This window comes from Scleropages formosus, chromosome 10 (assembly GCF_900964775.1).
Source record: "Scleropages formosus chromosome 10, fSclFor1.1, whole genome shotgun sequence".
In the NCBI taxonomy this organism is placed as follows: domain Eukaryota; kingdom Metazoa; phylum Chordata; class Actinopteri; order Osteoglossiformes; family Osteoglossidae; genus Scleropages; species Scleropages formosus.
This window is the reverse complement of record NC_041815.1, coordinates 8607701-8613700: the sequence shown is the minus strand read 5'-3', so window position 1 is coordinate 8613700 and position 6000 is coordinate 8607701. Positions and strand designations below refer to the sequence as shown.

At 40.4% G+C, this 6000-nt stretch overlaps 2 long non-coding RNA genes across 2 annotated transcripts; both read left to right on the top strand.

Moving 5' to 3' along the window:
* The first annotated feature begins 212 nt into the window (after positions 1-212).
* Positions 213-877, top strand: LOC114911712 (uncharacterized). The gene is made up of 3 exons (XR_003797967.1): positions 213-255; positions 384-542; positions 710-877. It is a non-coding gene; the product is annotated as an uncharacterized LOC114911712 (long non-coding RNA).
* Positions 878-2391: 1514 nt separating this feature from the next.
* Positions 2392-3538, top strand: LOC114911678 (uncharacterized). The gene is made up of 3 exons (XR_003797964.1): positions 2392-2421; positions 2544-2644; positions 2758-3538. It is a non-coding gene; the product is annotated as an uncharacterized LOC114911678 (long non-coding RNA).
* Positions 3539-6000: the final 2462 nt, after the last annotated feature.

Here is a 6000-nt window from a genome sequence, read left to right as displayed (position 1 = left end):
CTGCATCATCACATAGATGTTCCCAACAGGTAGGTCTGTCCCAGTCCACTGCATGTGTCACTCTTTTACTGCTTCTAGCCTTTTCTGTGCTTACGGTAGCTGTGCTCCCTGCAGAGCAAGAAGAAAGAAGGCTCTGCCAGAAGGTTGGGCCTCCAGAGGCTGTGGAATGGGTCTGGAACTCATGCAGATGACATCACTGCCATGGAGGGTTAGTGATTGGTCGTCTGGGAAGGATCGGCCATGGCGAACTACGGGGTGAAGAATGTCATTTGTTCTGATATGGATATGTGACCAGCTTTGTTTAAATTTTAAATAGTCTGCTGTACAGCGATTGTCCTTTCTGTTGGCTGTAAACACTGCTTGCTCTTCCTCCTCCTTCTTAGACTGGAGTATTTTGCTAAGCAGGAGGAATCTGCAGTCTCTGAGCCGCCGTTTGAAGGAAATGTGTAGGATGTGTGGCATCTCAGCTGCCGACACTCCCAGCATCCTTAGTGCTTGCCTTGTGGCCATGGAGCCTCAGGGTTCCTTCATGATCATGCCAGGTACTAAATCTTTTTCTTAAAGTGCTGTCCTGCTGAGGGCAAAAATGTATCTCTTCAAATGATGGCCAGCACTCAAAGCTGTGTGTTAAGCTCTATTTCATTCTTTAAGTGAGGTGACCTGTTTTAATCCACTCGCCACAGGATTAATGTGTTTTTATGCTCGACAGATTCGGTGTCCACAGGCTCTGTGTTTGGCCGAAGCACTACACTAAACATGCAGACATCCCAGCTACACACACCTCAGGACACATCTTGCACACACATCCTAGTGTTCCCCACCTCCGCTGTTGTCCAGGTCAACAGCTCCAACTACAATACAGAGGAAATCAGTTTTAAACCCATCAATGGTAAGTCTAGAGCATCCGATGCTTTTGTTTTGCCACTGGACAGTATCAGTTGCTTTGACTAAATGTGTAAAATCAGTTCACATTTTGCTCCTTATGTTTAAATGAATGTTTAAATTGATTTATAATAATGTGAAAGATTCGTGATTTAAAACTGTTTGATTGCATTTCATTTATGTGCGCATTGGTTCTCTCTCTCTCTCTCTAGATGGGTCGGATGCAATGGGGATCCTCGACTTGCTGGATCAAGAGAACCTGGTTGATCCTGACATCATTAACAACCTTCCAAACTCCCCACAACTTCTCCTGTTCACAGTCCTGGGTCCCACTACCACCATGGAGGTGATGGGAACAAGGTAGTCTTCTTCCTGTCCATGTTCTAAATAAGAAAAATAATGGCCAGCTGAGATGAATGAATGCTGAAATTGTAAAGGTAGCTGGCTGCACACTGATCAAGGTCATGGACTTTGTAACTTGACACAGAATCCTTGAGCAAAATATTTACCTCAGTTACTGTAGGAAAAATCATAGCCCTCTAAATTCCGTATACTCTCAAACTAAATATTAGCTTTCCACTGAAATATTTTGCCAAAAACTGTACATCAGGGTTTTTCTTCAGTAAGACTGATCAGTTGTAAATGTATGATTTTCACAAAATGTATTGAACAGATATGCAAGATTCAAGGTGGTAAGCATTGTAAGTTTGAAATTAAGCTGACACCTTTTCAGGCTGCTTGTAATGTTAGTTTTGTACAATAAGCTAGGTACAATTGTTTTTTTTTTTTTTTTTTTAAATAACCCATCTATTGGATATTTTTACTCATGTATGTCAGAGTAAATGCATGTCAAAGTTGTATCAATTTGCATTTGACAATTTTTATATTGTGTATACAGATGCTCCTTGATTAATGATTGGGCTATGTCCCGATAAACCCATATATACCAAATGCGTATCGCTATCGTAACTTTGAAAAATTGTAAGTTGAACCATCGTAAGTAGAAGAGCATCTGTACTTTATAACTTACCCCAGTAGCTTTGACCATTTTTGCAAAAAAAAGCCACAAACAAATTTGTTGCTATTAACCTTAGTGTGAAACCTTTGAAGGGCACCAAAGCACACATGGTAATTCAAACCTGGGTCCTTCAAGCTTGTAACACGTCCTTGACCACTATGTTTACAACCATACTGTCACATGCTGCACCGTAAATGCTACAATTTCCTTAACTATCCGACCACTGTTAAGTGTTGTAGGTAGTCCCCAGCAAATTATTTTATTCTTCTCATCTATTCAAGTGGTTAATATTGTCACTTGATGCTTGCAGTCAGTGAAATTTCTTTAATTTTTATTAACTCCCAACTCTTGTTCAAGGGACAGTGTATGGATCGGATGGAGTCCCATGATGAAACCCTGACCATTCTCCAGCAGCCCATGGCTCTTGGCTACTTTGTTTCCACTGCCAAGACTGGTCCACTACCCAACTGGTTCTGGTCCACCTGTCCACAGCACAACACCAATGTCCCCTTTTCCTGAAGGTAACTTGTGTCAAACTTCAGGCTTAACTTAAAGCCATGCGCTACAACGTGTGTTTACTTACTGGCACGTGACAGTGAACCATTGGGTGTGACCGTCTTATTGAGTTGCATCACCTTTTCAGGCCTCCCTCCACCTCCATGTGTCGTCCACTCAATCTGATGAGTTCTTGCACAGCAAACACTCACACCCGCTGGACTCCAGCCACACGTCGGATGTGCTGAGGTACTTTTCTTTGTTCCGCAGTAATGTACCCATTTGATGCGAATCATTTGAGGGTTGCTGGCTGAAACATCAGGCGGGCTACAGTGATGGCCATTCCTCTTCTCCCCCCGCAGGTTCGTACTGGAGCAGTACAATGCCCTCTCCTGGCTGACCTGTGACCCTGGCACACAGGATAGGCAGTCATGCCTGCCTGTGCACTTTGTGGTGCTGACACGCTTGTATAACTTCATCATGAATATGTTGTGACCTGTGGAGCTGGCCGACCTGCTGGGTGGGATCCAAAGGGATTTTACCTGAGAAATGATGACCGAGCAAGACTGTGCAATATCCTTGTGCAGGGGCAGCCCATAGTGTCCTGTAGGTGTCTGCGGTAGATTTCCTAGGATGAACTGTCATCTGCTATGGTGGTCACCATGGTAATAGAGGTTGTCCATCAATAACCAGTGTATGTCTGTCTTTTGTAAATTATTGACCCTTTGTGAAGACCTGAATTACACTTGGATAAAATTTTATTCAAATCAAAACTATGTATCTTATTTATTGTCAGTTTTATAATTAATTTAATTTGTCTTCCTCAACCTCTTAAAACAAATTATTAAAGGTTTACATTGCAGTACTAATTGAAAGCAGACAGTTTGCAATGGGTGTTACATTTGCAGTAGATTGATTTTTGAGGATTTTTCTTGTAAAAGAAAATGATTTATATAGTTACAGTATACAGATGGAGTAGATGGGGGTTAAATGCTGTTTTTTGATGGGTTGGGGTCAAACAGCTAAGCTGTCTCTGCAGGGAACTTGTACAGCAATGTCATTCACTGTGTTCAAATAAGAGGTACATAGTCTAATATATATATATATATATATATATAAGTATATATATATAGTATTTTATATCACACATTTAGACAGAGGCCACACACTTGTGTGTTTTAATAATTATATATTTAAACTGGCTGCTTGTGACATGCAGCTGCTGTTTTAAAATAAAGTGTGTCAACTCTCAATGTGTTGTGAGCTTGTGGAGTTATGGAGTTCTAAGATGATGTACGCTGCTGGTTGAAAGTATGGTAACCCCATGTGTCCCTTAGTTTTACCACAAAATTGTTAGTTAATGACAAGCAGTCTTTCTCTAACATAATGGGTATGTAATGACCAATTCCATATGTTGCTTTAGAGGAAATGGTCTGTAGTAGAAACACAGAAGTGCATGTGCAGCAATAAGTGAAGCACAAGTTGCATTGGTTAAACAAAGTAGAATCGGGTGTGTAAATCATAGCCCTTTATGTCTAATATTCTGTACAAGAATGAACATGCCTATAGGGTCACATACTTTTAAGTAACACTTTAAATAAACAAAAGAAAATGCCTGCGAAGTTCAACATTTATTCCTCTGTTAATATTAAGTAGTATTTAGCTGTTTTTCAGAGGTAATGTACAATGCTGGATATGGTAAACTGCCTATAATCAGTCACTCATTTGTACACCTGTTCAATGTAACACACACTCTCCAAAGAGCAATTTAGTGACATTCACCTGAAACCTGTTTTAGGACTTTAGGAGAAGATGGCTTTGTGAAACTTCCCCCCCTCCCCAACAGCTCAAACGAAAGCACGAAGGAAATAGCTTTTTTTTTTTTTTTTTTTTTGTCCTGTGTAGCAAGGCAGCTTCACAAACCTGGAGGAAACCCAGATGAAACCTGGAGATCATACAAACACACAAACTGGTCGGGTTGAACCCACAGCCCAAGAGCTGTGAGGCACCAGAGATGATATTCCTGCTCCTTTATCCCACAATAGGAAAATACATGGGCTAGTTTGTACTATTAAAGTGTACGCTGTTTATTAAGGTTTAGTACCAAACTATTACTACTATGGCTTCATGCACCAAAAGTGAGTTTTGTAGATTTTCCATAAGAAGGAATAACAGCTAGTGAAATGATTCTATGTACATTCTTTAAATATGTATGACCCAATTTGGAGTAATCGGACAGCAGACTGACTACTATGTGAATCATGGCTGGATCTCTCCGTCTGTTGGTGAAATGCACTTTTGTTTTCACTGTTGTGCGTTGCTTTGGAGAAAAGTGTCTTCAAAAACAATGAATGTAAAATAACTACTTTCAACGTCAACAGATCAAGCAGACTGCTGTTGAACCAAAAATATGGTTTACATGTAGGGTACTTGCAATTAGTGGCTATAAGTCATTATTTAGTCTTCTACCATCGTAGTATATAAAATTACATCGTGAGTCTTCTCCTTTGCTCAAGAGAAACTGTATATACATTAAAGGTGCTCTGTTGCACATGAGATAAAAGGGACATCTGTCATCTCATTTGTTTGGGTACAGATAGTTGAAGCATGGGGGGGCGTGGTGATTCAGCAGGTTTCACCAGGTCTTGCTCTCTGGTGGGTCTGGGGTTCGAGTCCTGCTGGGGTGCCTTGCGATGGACTGAGTCCCGTCCTGGGTGTGTCCCCTCCCCCTCCAGCCTTGTGCCCTGTGTTGCCAGGTTGGGCTCCAGCTCTCCGCGACTCCGCTTGGGTCAAGTGGTTTTCAGACAATGTGTGTGTTGTGTACTGGAAGCACTGAAGAAGCCAGTTAAGCTTTTTTAAAACTGACACAGTTCAGTCAATTGCACCATATGATGATTCATGTTCATTATTGTTGTCTGGGAAATGTATTGCTCAATAAAAGTAACTGTCATTGATTCCTCTCAAATAATCCACACTTTTGCCACTAATTCAAATGTGTTATGAACCACATAGATAATTAGTGGCATTACATCTAATATATGTTATATATATATAAGCATTTCCATTTGTTCGGTAAAAGACAAGATCATTGCATGTTCTTGCTGGCATTTTGGTATGTGGTGCAGCAGTTAAGCGCCTGGGGTGACACGTGTTCTTCATGCGTTTGCATAGGTTTCCTCTCACAATTCAAAATTTGGTGAACTTTCAAATCCAAATGATCTGTGTGTTACGTGCTGTGCTATATTAAACAGTGATCGTATGGAGTGTAGTGTATTTGGGTTATAGCGTCATATTTCGAATTGGTAATAGAATGGAAATTAGTTCATAAGAAGATATTTACAGAATTAGTGTAAATGTAATAATAAAAAGTTTGGTTCATTGAAATTGTGTTTGTGTAAAAAGTATTCCGTTTAATAATAGTGAAACAATTTGTTCCCCAAAGATAACTCAGAAACGGCTTTATTTCTAATTCACAATTTCAGCAGTCCTTGCTAAAAAAGAAAACCAAGGAAGTGATGCTGCTGCAATGCATTTTTTGGTTAAAGTAAACACATGGGAATACATTGCTGAATGCCTGGAGCAGTACTCCTTAGAGGGACAGTACA